This window comes from Protopterus annectens, chromosome 2.part2 (assembly GCF_019279795.1).
Source record: "Protopterus annectens isolate FY-2018-M chromosome 2.part2, PAN1.0, whole genome shotgun sequence".
Taxonomy (NCBI): Eukaryota; Metazoa; Chordata; order Ceratodontiformes; family Protopteridae; genus Protopterus; species Protopterus annectens.
Window position 1 is genome coordinate 653,105,445 of NC_056730.1, and position 13,390 is coordinate 653,118,834.

At 46.0% G+C, this 13,390-nt stretch overlaps 1 protein-coding gene across 2 annotated transcripts in view; it reads right to left on the reverse strand.

Annotated features, from left to right (window-relative positions):
* The window catches only part of CCHR2.PART2H20orf27 (chromosome chr2.part2 C20orf27 homolog), a 611,858-nt gene that overhangs the window by 436,184 nt on the left and 162,284 nt on the right, over positions 1-13,390 (reverse strand). The gene's annotated exons all lie outside the window — the stretch shown is intronic.

The window sequence follows — 13,390 nt, forward strand, 5'->3', positions numbered from 1 at the left end:
GAATGCCATCTAGGATGCTGTGTCCAAGCTTGCTCCCAGGAATACTATCTTTTGATTAGTTTTGATTTGGTTTCGTTGATGGTGTACCCCAGGGAGGTTAGAAGGTTTTTTACAAATGTCAGGTGCGGCAACAGCATTTCCTGACTGTTTGCATGAATCAGGCAGTCATCCAAGTAAGGGTAAATTTGAATTTTTCTCTGTCTGCAGTCGGGAATGGCTGGAGCCAGGCATTTTGTTAATACTCTGGAAGCAGTGTATAAGCCAAAGGGAAGTGCAGAGAACTGATAATGCATAGATCCTGCCCTGAAGTGTGGATATTTCCTGCATAAGTCCCTTTATAGGGTTGTGCAGATGGGCTTCTTTTAAGTCTAGGGTGGCAGGCATCTTTGACCAGCATAGGAAGAAGCTGCTGCAGGGTGAGCATTTGGTACCACCAGACTAGTACTGGGCGCCAAGTGCCCTCTTTTCTGGGTACCAATAAAAGTCTGGAATAGAAAAGTACAGTTGTGTACCTAACATAAATGTAGATATTCGAGTGTATTCACTGTTGCAGTCATTACACTTGGGTTATCCTGCTGGCAGGCTACCCGCAGTCGGCCTGAATTCCAAAGTCTCGGTCCGGCGTCGGTTGTTGTCGCCTCTTCCCTGATGTCAGTGCGCCAGGGGAATAAAAGATGCAGCCAATGCCATTTTCTTCAGTTTTTCTTGCCCTAGATGTCAGGTGCCCCCTGAAAGGTAGGCTAAGAAATTATGCCAATCAAAGAGCATGCACTAAAATAAAACATGATCTTCATCTACAAGCAAATACATGTATAGAATAGAGAAGTACAGATAAGTCCCAGCAAAGAAATGGGGATGGTGGGAGGGTAAGCTGGACTGCAACAGTGAATACACTCGAACATCTACATTTATAGTAGGTACACAACTGTACTATGTTCATCGTGTTTCACTGTTGCAGTCATTACACTTGGGTTGAATCCCAAAGCTGAGGTTGGGTGGCTGGGCCTAAATAGAATTAGGAGAGGCTATGAGGCCCTGCAGAACTGCAGTGGCGAAGCCTGCTCTGGATTTAGAGTAAAGAGGTAAGTGGTAGTGCTTTGTAAAAGTGTGCACTGAAGTCCAAGTTGCAGCCTCCAAAATGTCCTTGGTTGGTACTCCTCTGAGGAAAGCTGCTGAAGTAGCTGTTCCTCTGGTTGAGTGTGGCCTGATCCCCTTAGGCACTGATTTGCCATGTTGAGAATAGCAGAAACGAATGCAGTGGGCTATCCATTTGGAAATAGTCTGCTTTGAGATAGCATTTAGTTTTGTCCAAGTAGAAGCGTAGCTGTCTGTGTATGTCCAAAGAATGCAGAAGTCTCTCCCCTTTAGTCTGTGGGTTTGGATAAAAGGTAGGCAAGTGAATTGTTTGATTAAGAGCCACACTGGACACTACCTTAGGCATAAAAGTTGGGTTTGTCCTCAGAGAAACCCTGTCCAGATGGAAAATTATGAAAGGTTCAACCACCATTAGTGCCTGTAACTCTGAGACTCTTCTTGCTGAAGTTATTGCTAAGAGCAGAGCTGTTTTCCATGACAAGAATTTTATTTCAGCTCTATTGGCTGGCTCAAAAGGAGGCAGCGTGAGCTGTTCCAAGACAAAGTTGAGGTCCCATGCAGGTATTGGTGCTCTTCTTGGGGGTCTTATGTTTTTGGCCCCTCTGAGATACTGCCTTAGCAGTGGATGAGAGGAAAATAGGTGGGTCCGTACTGTAATGAGCTGAAATGGCAGACGCATGGATCTTAATCGATGAAAAGGATAGGCCTTTGTCTAGCATCTCAGTTAGGTATTGTAAAATCTGAGGAATATTTGGTACAAACACGTCAATTCCTTGTGCCTGGTTCCAAGCACAGAATCTCTTCCACTTTTCTGCATATGATTTTCTGGTGCTGGGCCTCCTGGCCTCCAGAATAACATCCATAATTGCTTTGGAGAGAGGTGTGTTCTGAATGGTTACATTATCCACCATGCGGCCAGATTCAGGGTTCTGAGTTGGCTGTGCAGTATCTGATTGCTTTTCTGGGTCAGTAAATGCGGAATTTGAGGTAATGTCCACGCTGGGCCTTGAGACAAGCTCTTTAGGATTGGGTACCAGTGCTGGCGTGGCCAGTCTGGGGCAATCAGGATCATTTTTGGCTTCTCTTGTCTGACCTTTAGGAGTACCTTGGGGAGGAGAGATAGCGGAGGAAAGGCATATACTGTAAGGTTTTTCCATCTGAATGATAGAGCATCCACTTTCCATGCTAGCTTGTGGTAAGTCCTTGTACAAAATCTCTGTAGTTGGCAGTTGTGAGGGGAGGCAAATAGATCTATATCTGGGCATCCCCATTTCCTTGTTATTATGCTGAAGATGTGTGGATCTAGTCTCCACTCATGCAGATCCATGAGGTTTCTGCTTAGTTCATCTGCCAGAGTATTTGTCTTTCCTGGCAGGAATTGTGCTTGCAGGTGTACTTGAAAAGTCAACGCTGTGTTCCACAAAATCATGGCTTGTCTGCAGAGGGGGTAGGAATGCTTGCCTCCCTGCTCGTTTATGTACCACATGACTGTAGTATTGCCATCTTTATCAGCAGTTGTCCTGGATGAAGCAGATCCTTGAAAGCTGTCAGGGCATTCTGGACAGCCAGCATTTCTTTTAGATTGATATGAGGATGCATTTGGCTTGTGGGCCATGTGCCCTGAATACATTTTCCTGCCATGTGGGCCCCCCAGGCATAATCTGATGTATCTGTTGTTATTGTCTGCCTGGCAGTGGGTAAAGTGAAAGGCTGTCCCTTGTTGTGGTGACAGGCCTGTGCCCACCATCGAAACCCCTGTTGCAGGCAGGGAATGAGGGGAATTAGTTTTTCCAGGCTGGGGCAATGTTGAATCCAAACACTTTATAGATACCATTGTAGTTTCCTCATATGCAGTCTTGCATATGGAATTAACAGAAGGCAGGATGCCATGAAGCCCAAAGCCTGCAAAATTTTTCTTGCAGATAACTGGGTTTTTGTTGCCAACATTTCTAACTAAGAAGTCAGTTGCCTTTGTTTGTCTGGCGTGAGATAAGCCATCTGGGCAGTTGTATTTAAGCTTGCACCCAGGAATATTATTCTCTTGAGAGGGTACTAGTTTTGATTTCTTTTCGTTTACTGTGTACCCTAGACAAATTAGCAATCTTTTTACAAACGCCAGATGCTTTAGTAGAATGTCCTTGTTCTCTGCTTGAATAAGGCAGTCGTCCAAGTAGGGATAGATTTGAATTCCTCTTTGTCTGCAAAAAGCAATTACTGGTGCCAGGCATTTTGTGAAGACCCTGGGCACAGTAGATAAGCCAAAGGGCAGTGTAGAGAATTGGTACTGCATTAAGCGAGCTATGAATCTGAGGTATCTTCTGCAAGATTGTCTGATTGGGACATGCAGGTATGCCTCTTTTAGGTCCAAGGTTACAAGCCAAGCCTTCTTGCCCAGCAAGGGCAGAAGTTGCTACAGAATCAACATTTTGAATTTTGGAATGTCCAGAAAAGTGTTTAGAATAGACAGGTCCAGTATTGGTCTCCAGGCTTTGTCCTTTCTGGGTACCAAGAAAAGTCGTGAGTAAAATCCTTGTCATTGCTCCTGTAGTGGTACTCGCTGTATGGCCCTCATGTCCGTGAGGGATGAAACTTGATTTTGTGCCTCTGCCCATTGATTGTGTGGCAGGTCTGGCATGCCTTTTGCCTTTGGCAGGGTGTGAAAGTGGAACCTGTAACCCTGAGACACTACATTTCAAGACCCATTTGTCCTGGGTGATCATGTGCCAGTTTTGTGAAAAAAAGTGCTAGTTTTCCCCCTAAGGGAGCTTCCAAAAGGTAAGTGCTTGGTACTGGCAGAGGAAAGTCATTGGGACTGTTTCCTATAAGGTTGAGATTTGTCTTCTCCGCTTTTGGAGGTAGAAGCACCCCATTGTTTAGGCCTGTATGAGCCTTGGGGCTGGGATCTGCCTCTAGGGAAGTCTGTATCTGCCTCTTTGTGGTCCATCTGACACTGGAAAGGACCAATTTTTTGAAGGCCAGTTCCTGCTAAATCTGGGTGGCTGTACCTGTAAGAAATCCTTAACGGTCTGCATAGATTTCGCTTTATCCTCCATTTTCTTCAACACCTCTTCTACCTTAACACCAAGCAAAGTATCATGCTGTAATGGAGCATCTAATAATTTTGCTTTACCATGATCAGGCAGATTCTGTTCCTTTAACCAAGCATGCCTCCTAATCACAGAACCCGTTACAGCAGCCCTACAAGAGGCCTCCAAAGCATCAAAACCACATTGCAAAGTATGTTTTCCCACTTGTTCAGCTGCATGCAATAAATCCTTGTTTTCTGGACATTCAGAGTTAGTCAACATTTTCTGTCTTAATAGTGACATTAAGTATTCCTGATATTTAAGCATATGAAATTGACAATTTAAAGCCCTTACAGCCAAAGTAGCAGAAGTGTAAACTTTTTTTCCCCCACCTGTCCAGTGCCCTTGAATCTCTATCAGAGGGAACATGGTTTTTAGCAGTGGAAGCCTTGACTCCCTTAGGACCCTGAGATATGGTTTCTGGGTCAGCAGCAGGGTTTTTGTATAGAAATTTATGGCAATCTGGGACCCTGTAGTATCTGTCTGGCTTAACAGGTGCAGGGGGTATAGAGTCTGGAGACAGGCCGGACTCTGAAAAAGCATCAACAATGTCCAGAACAGGAGGAATAGCAAGGGGCCTGTGCTGAGGAAGTAAAGGAAAATGTCTGAGCCTTTTCTTAGATTCTGAATAATCCTGGCTCTCCCAATGAAAAGTGCTCCCTCATGGTATGCAGGGTTTCCCCAAAGGAGTAATCTTTAGGAGGAGAAGCTGAAGGACTAGATTCTTCATCATCAGAATCTTCATAGGGAGGAAGAGAGTATTCCTGATCATAGGAGGAATCAGAGGAAATGGAAACCTGATCTGAAGATTCATAGTCTGTCTCTTGCCTAGGCCTCTTATCAGGAGGGGGGATGGGAACCCCTGATCAAAGTAATAAGGTCTTCGGCCATTTTGAGCATCTGTTTTTTAGGCATGGAAGTCTATCCTGGAGAATACTGTACTTGTTTCTTTGTCTTTAGAGCTGCTTTAGTCTTTGGCTTTGAAGCTGAGGATAGCTTTACATATAACTGTGTAGGTCTGAAAACACCCTCAGAAGCCGATGCCTGCACAGCGGCTCCGGACCCATCTGAGGGAATAGTTTCCGAGGATCCAATACCTTGAGTTTCCAGAGGCCGAGTCGGCTCCACGTGGGAGTCGGAAGCGGCCTATGGCTCTGAGGTAGCGGGTGTCAGGGGCTGCAAAAGCGCCTCACTGAGAACCGGCGAACCGATGACTAGCTTAGCGGAAACCTCATCGTCGGTTTTGGACCTCGGACACCCGTCCTTGCAGTTTTTTTATAACTCCGGTCGTCGGCTGTTCCGCCGGCATTGTATAATTGAATCTTCGGCCAAAGTAATGAAAGGCAAAATCGTACCAACGCTTAATAGTGCGTTGCTTAAATCTAGCACAAAACCGACAACAAGCAACGTCGTGGTCAGGGCCTATTAAGAGAGAAAATCCTTATGAGGTATTTGCTTCCCACAAGAAATACAATTGTTAACTTTTTCTGACATCGGTCTGGAGCAAGAAAAAGGTTTCCTCAACGGGGTACTTAGCTTTAATGAAGACTTCGGATCTGAAATTCAAATTCGAAAATCTCAGGAGTCGGCCGACCGGCACTTGCTTTTGCTTCAGGCACAGCTCGGCAAGAAAGACTGAAGAAAATGGCGTCGGCTGCATCTTTTATTCCACTGGCACACTGACATCAGGGAAGAGGCGACAGCAACCGACGCCGGACCAAGACTTTGAAATTCAGGCCAACTGCAGGTAGCCTGCCAGCAGGATAACCCAAGTGTAATGACTTCAACAGTGAAACACGATGATCATCCTTGGCCTATCTGTTCCGAAGGAACAGGCTGAACTGCCCTTAGAGAGAGCAGGGATTGAACTTGGTTTTGTGCCACTGCCCAATGGTTTGGATGAAGGTCTGGGAACTCTTCTGGGGTTGGCAGTGAGTGGAAACAAAATTTGTACCCCTGGGATACAATGTTGAGGAACCATCGGTCTTTGGTGATGGACTTGGGCCAATAGCCTAGTGCCCACCTATGAACCTATAGGAAATACACCCCGGGGATCACTTCTGTGTCTCTGCTCGACAGTGGCACAGAAAAATAACTTTCTTGGGTGGCATAAGGCAGGGAACCTTGTTGGCTAGGTTTACTTAGGCACTTGGGCTGATAGCCTGGTACCTTCCTATGAACCTAAGTCCAGTTTTTTGCATGATGGGCAAGTTTTCTTCCTAGGGGCACAAGAAGTTGGGCAGTGGTGGGGAGTGGAATTGAGAAGTCATTGGGAATTCTTTCCGTAAGTGGGTGGCTTAGCACTCCCTGTTTTAGAGGTGGAGGCACTCCATTGCTTAGATCTCTGCATACCATGAGACTGTAGTCTGGGGGGGGGGGGGGGGGGAGGTCTGTTTCCCCAGGTCTATTCTGAGATGGCCTTGAGGGGGCTGGAAAGGACCAATGTTTCGAGGGGCAATGCCTACTAAAACTAGGAGGCTGTACTTGCAAGAAATTTTTGGCTGTCTGCATAGATTTAGCTTTTTCTTCCATCGTTTTAAGGACCTCTTCTGCTTTGGTGCCAAACAGATTGTCCTTTTTCAAAAGAGCATCTAGTAATTTTGATTTGACATTGTCTGGCAAGGTCTGGTCCTTAAGCCAAGCATGCCTTCTCAGTACAGAGCCAGTGACTGCTGCCCTGCAAGATGCTTCTAGGGCATCAACGCCACACTGCAAAGTATGCTTGCTGACTTGGCTTGCAGAATGCATTTATTTTCTGCACAACCTGTAAAGGTAGCTATTTCTTGCTTAATGAGTTTCATAATATGTTGTTGGTACTTCAGCATGTGAAACTGGCAATTCAAAGCCCTAATGGTGAGAGTTGCAGAGGTATATACTTTCTTACCCCACCTGTCTAAAGCTCTGGAATCCCTGTCCAAAGGGGTGGGATTCTTAGCTGTAGTTGCTTTGATACCTTTAGGCCCCTGGGAGATTACCTCTGAGTCAGCAGTAGGATTTTTGAAAAGTAATTTGAGAGTCAGGAAAGTACAGTTGTGTACACTTACCATAAATGTAGATGTTTGAGTGTATTCACTGTTGCAGTCATCACATTTGGGTTATCTGCCTGCAGGTAGCCCTCAGCCGGCCTGAATACCAGAGTCTTCAGATTTCTGCGTCGGATGCTGTCGCTTCTCCCTTTTCGTCAAGTTGTCAGGGGTATAAAACATGCAGCTGACGCCATTACATCAGTTTTTCTTGCCCCAGATGTCAGGTGCCCCCATAATAGGAAGCAATTAAATGGTATGGTAAAATGCCCATCAAAAAGCAAATACACAAGAAAAAATAGACATACCAACCATAAGAAGAGGTAAAGCCAAGAGAAGTCAGGGGGCTGGAGGGAGGGTAACCAGGACTGCAATAGTGAATACGCTCGAACAGCTACATTTATGGTACACAACTGCACTATGTTCTTCATGTTTCACTATTGCAGTCATCACATTTTGGCTAATTCCCACAGCTAAGCAAGGGAGGAGGAAGTTAAAGAGCATTAGGGCCAGCTATTAATCCCTGAAAGACTGTAGTGGCAAATCCAGCTCTGGATTTAGAAAAGATAGACAAGTGGTAATGCTTGGTGGAGGTATGTACAGAGCTCCATGTAGCAGCTTCTCGGATGTCCCTGGTAGGAACCCATCTGAGAAATGCCGCTGAGGTAGATGCAGCCCTGGTGTAATGTGATCTTATCCTGTGTGGGGTAGGTTTTCCATGGTGCTTGTAGCAAAAATGAATGCAATGGGCTATCTATTTGGAAATGGTTTGCTTTGAAATGGCCTTCCCCTCTGCCCCTGCAGTAAAGCTAACTAGCAGCTGCTCAGATTTTCTGGTAGGCTTAGTCCTGTCCAAATAAAATCCAAGTTGCCTGTGCACGTCCAGAGAGTGCAGTATTCATTCCCCTTTGTTCTGTGGATTAGGGAAAAAGTAGGCAAATGAATGGACTGATTTAGGGCCACAGAAGACACCACCTTGGGCATAAAGGAAGGGTTAGTCCTGAGGGAAACCCTGTCCACATGGAAGATAAGAATCCACTGCCATGAGGGCTTGTAATTCAGACACTCTTCTTGCTGAAATGATGGGTAGAAGGAAGGCTGTTTTCCAAGAAAGGAATTTCAACTCGGCTTTAGTCACTGGTTCAAAGGGGGGAAGAGTGAGCTTTTCCAATACAAAGTTAAGGTCCCAGGCTGGAGTGGGAGCTCTCCTTGGGGGGGGGGGGGTCTTAAATTTTTGGCCCCTCTAAGGAACTGCTTTAGCAAGGGGTGAGGGAAAAGGGGTGGCTCTGTATTATAATGTGTTGAAATGGCAGAGGCATGAATTTTAATTAACGAGAAGGATAGGCCCCTGTGGAGCATTTCTGACCCGCGGTGGTGGTGCTGCGGTAGCGTTGTCGCCTCACAGTAAGATGCTGTCCGGTTCAATTCTCAGCTAGAGCGTCTTCTGCGTGGAGACATGCGTGAGTGGGCGTACCTTCGTTGAAGGTTGTGCGTCAGGCCTGGCAAGCCGGTACGTAAAAATCACCGGAGTTCCGCTGTGGCAACCCCTAACCGGGAAAAGCCGAAAGACACAAACAAACTGTAGAATCTGAGGTAAGCCGAGCACAGTTGTGCCCATCCCCTGAGCCAGGCTCCAGGAACAGCATCTTTTCCACTTTTCAGCATAAGAATTTTTAGTACTAGGCTTCCTTGCCTCCAGAATGACATCCAGTACCTGCTTACTGAGGGAAGCTAAGGGAGAGCTCAAGGAATTAGCCAGGCTGCAAGGTTCAGGGTTTGAAGCTGAGGGTACAGAATCTGGCCTGCCTGCGGGGACAGCAGCAAAGGGGTCTGAGCCAGGTGCCATGGTTGTAGCACTGCAATATTGTGCAAGAGGGGGTACCAGTGCTGGCGTGGCCAGTCTGGTACAATCAGTACTGTCCTTGGCTTGTCCTGTTTGAACTTTAGTAGACCTTCGAGAGGAGAGACAGAGGGGGAAAGACAAACTGAGAGGCTTTCCCAGGTAAAGGACAGGGCATCCACTTTCCAAGCTTGGATGTGGGGAGTTCTTGTGCAGAATTTGTTCAATTGGTAGTTCTGAGGGGAGGCAAACAGGTCCATCTCTCGAGTCCCCCATATGTTCCTCAGAGGTTTAATATTTTGGCATCAAGTTTCCATTCGTGTGGGTCCATGAGATTTCTGCTTAAGTTGTCTGCCAGTGAATTTAGTATGCCTGGCAGGAATTGAGCTTGCAGGTGTACTTGGTATCAAGGCTGTGTTCCACAGAGCTATGGCTAGTCTGCAGAGAGGGTACAAGTGGGTTCCCCCCTGCTTGTTTATGTACCACATAACTGTGGTATTGTCTGTCTTTACCAATAGTTGCTCTGGAAGAATACGGTCTTTGAAGGCCGTCAGAGCATTCTGTACAGCTAACATTTCTTTTTGACTGATATGCAAGTGCATCTGTCTCGGATCCCATTTGCCCTGAATGCAATGCCTTGCCATGTGAGCCCCCCATGCATAGTCTGATGCATCTGTTAGGGTTTGGGTGGCAGGGGGTAGAGTGAAAGGGAGTCCCTTGTTGTGGTAGCAGGCCTCTGCCCACCAAAGGAACTCCGTCTTGATACAAGGAATGATAGAAATCACTCTTTGCAGGTCCTGAGAATGTTGATACCATTGGGGTTTCCTCATATGTAAAATGCAAGAGGCCATGAACCCCAGGGCTTGCAGTATTTTTTTTGCAAATAGCTGGAGGGTTTTGTGGTCAACAGTTTGAAGTAGGTTGCCAAGTAAACTTGTTTCTCTGGAGTGAGGAATGCCATCTGGGAAGTTGTGTTCAAGCTTGCTCCCAGGAATACAATCTGTTGGCAGGGTACTAGGTGAGATTTCTTTTTGTTGATTGTGTACCTCAGTGAGGTTAGAAGTTTCTTCATGAAAGCCAGGTGTTGTAATAGCAAGTCCTGGCTTTCTGCCTGAATCAGACAATCATCCAAATATGGGTACATTTGAATATTTCTCTGCCTGCAAAATGCAATGGTTGGAGCTAGGCACTTTGTGAATACCCTGGGCGCAGCAGATGAGCCAAAGGGAAGTGCAGAGAACGGATAGCGCATGGAGCCTGCCCTGAAACATACATATTTCCTGCAAGATTCCCTTATTGGTATGTGCAAGTAAGCTTCCTTTAAGTCTAGGGTTGCCAGCCAGGCATCCTTGGCTAGCATGGGAAGAAGCTGTTGCAGAGTTAGCATTTTGAATTTTGGAAATACTAGAAAGGTGTTGAGAATAGAGAGGTCCATGATAGGAAGCCAGGAGTCGTCTTTTCTGGGTACCAGAAAAAGTCTTGAAGAAAAGCCTTGTCCCTTTTGTTCTGCTGGGACAGGTTAAATAGTCCTTATATTGAGGAGAGAGAGAACCTGCTGTTGGGCCTCTGCCCATTGATTTGGGGGCACGTCTGGCCAACCATTTGGTGTTGGTAGGGTGTGGAAGTGGAATCTGTATCCTTGGGAAACGGAGTTCAAAACCCAATTGTCCTGGATAATGAGTTCCCAGTTTTTTGCATGCAGGGCAAGCTGTCCTCCTAAGGGAGCAGGTAGTACAGCAGGGCTTGGAAGGGTTAAGGTTAAGTCATTGTGCCATTTTTCCATGGGGGGGGTGGCTTACTACTCCCTGCTTTGGCAGCGGGAGCCCCCCCACTGCTTAGGTTTGAACGAAGCCTGAGACTGTAGCCTAGGTGGTCTGCTGTTTCTGGGTTTGGACTGAAAAGGCCTAGAAGGGACTGGAAAGGACCAGTTCTTAAAAGGCCAATGCCTACTGAATCTGGGAGGCTGTACTTGTAGGAAATCTTTAACAGTTTAGATTTAGCTTTTTCCTCCATCCTTTTGAGGACTTTTTCTGCTTTGTTGCCAAAAAGGTGGTCTTGGTTTAAGGGGAGCATCCAATAATTTAGCTTTTACATGATCTGGCAAGTTTTGTTCCTTAAGCCAAGCATGCCTTCTAAGTACAGACCCAGTAACAGCAGCCCTGCAAGATGCTTCTAAAGCATCAAAACCACATTGCGAAGTATGTTTAACAACTTGTTCTGCAGAATGCATGAAATCCTGTAATTCTGTGTGTTCAGTACAGTAAGGAATCAACATAATTTTCTGTTTAAGTAGCCCAATACCATGCTGCTGATACATATGAAACTGGCAATGTAAAGCCCTGATGGCCAAAGTAGCAGAAGTGCATACCTTCTTACCCCATCTGTCTAAGGCTCTAGAATCTCTATCAGAAGGGGTAGGATTTTTGGCAGCAGTAGCCTTAATGCATTTTGGTCCTTGGGAAATGGTCTCTGGATCCGCAGAAGGATTCTTGAAGAGGAACTTGTGAGAGTCAGGTACTCTGTAATACCAGTCAGGTTTTCTGTGAGCTGGAGGTAAAGTGTCTGGGTAAAGGCTAGATTCCAAGAAAGCATCATCTACAATGTCCAGAACAGGAGGGATAGCTTAAGGCCTGTGTTGAGCTAAGAGTAAGAATTCCCTATGCCTCTTTTTGGAGTCACAGTAATCCTGGCTTTCCCAGTGGAAATGCTCCCTAAAGAGTGTGCAAGGTTTCACCTAAATTAAGGTAATGAGGTCTTCAGCCATTCTAAGCATTTGTTTTTTTAGGTATATGGGCCTGGATCTGCGGTTTAGTCATCGGTTTTCTAGGTGTGGTGCGAGTTTTAGGCCTCGATGAAAATGATGGCGCCGGTTTAATATGAATGTCTGCAGGCCTGAATACACCCTCAGAAGCCAGTGCCTGCACAGCAGCTCCAGACCCATCCAACGTAGAGACATCTGCAGGTCCCATAGTCGAAGAAGTATCTCGCGGCATACCGGACTCTGAATGGGTATCAGTAGAGGCCTGCGAATCAGAAGTAGCGGGTATCAGGGGCTGTGAAAGCACCTCACTGAGTACCGGCGGACTGGCAACTAGCTTAACAAAAGCGTCGTCGGCAGTTTTAGATGTATGCGGTCTGTCTTTATCCTTACGTTTTTTCAGAAGATCGGTAGTCGGATGGCTTGACGAAACCATTTCAGAGTACACAGAACAAGTACGAAAATGATTAGCTGAAAAAATAACCCGACGATGGATAGTTCGGGCATTGAATAAGGCACAAAACCGTCGTGGTCTGGGCCTAAGCAGGGGATGCAGTAAGAATGAAAATCTCTATGAGGTATTTGCTTTCCACAGGTAAGACAATTGTTAACTTTTACTGATATTAGTTAGAGCAAGAAAAAGGATCCCCAACGGGGTACTTAGCTTTTTTGAAGACTTCGGGTCTGAAACTCGAAAACGAAAATTTTAGGAGTCGGCCAACCAGCACTCGCAAACTGCTTCTGCTTTGGGCACCACATGACAAGAAAGACTGATGTAATGGCGTTGGCTGCATATTTTATACCCTGATGACCTGACTTCAAGGAAGAAGCGACAGCATCCGACACAGAAATCCAAAGACTCTGGTATTCAGGCCGGCTGAGAGCTAACTGCAGGCAGATAACCCAAATGTGATGACTGCAACAGTGAAACTCGAAAAACATCTCTGTAGTCCCTGTCTGGTCTTCCTAGGAGCACGGGGTAAAGTATCAGGAGTTAAACTGGATTCCATAAAGACATCATCCACAACATCCAGGACTGGGGGTATTGCTAAAGGCCTATGTTGTGGCAAATCTAGAAATTCTCTGAGTCTCTTTTTGGACTGAGGATAGTCTTGGCATTCCCACTGGAAATGCTCTCTTAAAGTATGTAAGGTTTCACCAAAGGAAAAATCCTCTGGAGGAGAAGCAAAGGAAATGGATTCCTCTGCATCTGAATCCTCAAACAGATAAAGGCATGTCTTCATAATCAGATACCTCAGAGTCTTCGGACTATTGGTCTGTTAAATCTGCTGGGGACAGGTCTTTTTCTTTTAGCAGGGGAAGGCTGACTTCCCCTAATCAACATAAGGTCTTCCTGCCATTTTATGTATTTGATATTGTAGCAAGGAAGCAGGTGCGTGAGTTTGGGTCGTCAGTTTTCTAGGCGTAGCGCATACTATTGGCCTTAGAAACTCAGTAGTTTTAGACAGAACTGAAGATGCGAACAAAGTCAGTTTGTGTTGAACATCGGTAGTGCAAGAACTTCCTCAGAAGCTGGTGACTGTTCAGCGGCTCCGCACCCATCCAAGGTAGAGACATCTACAGGTTC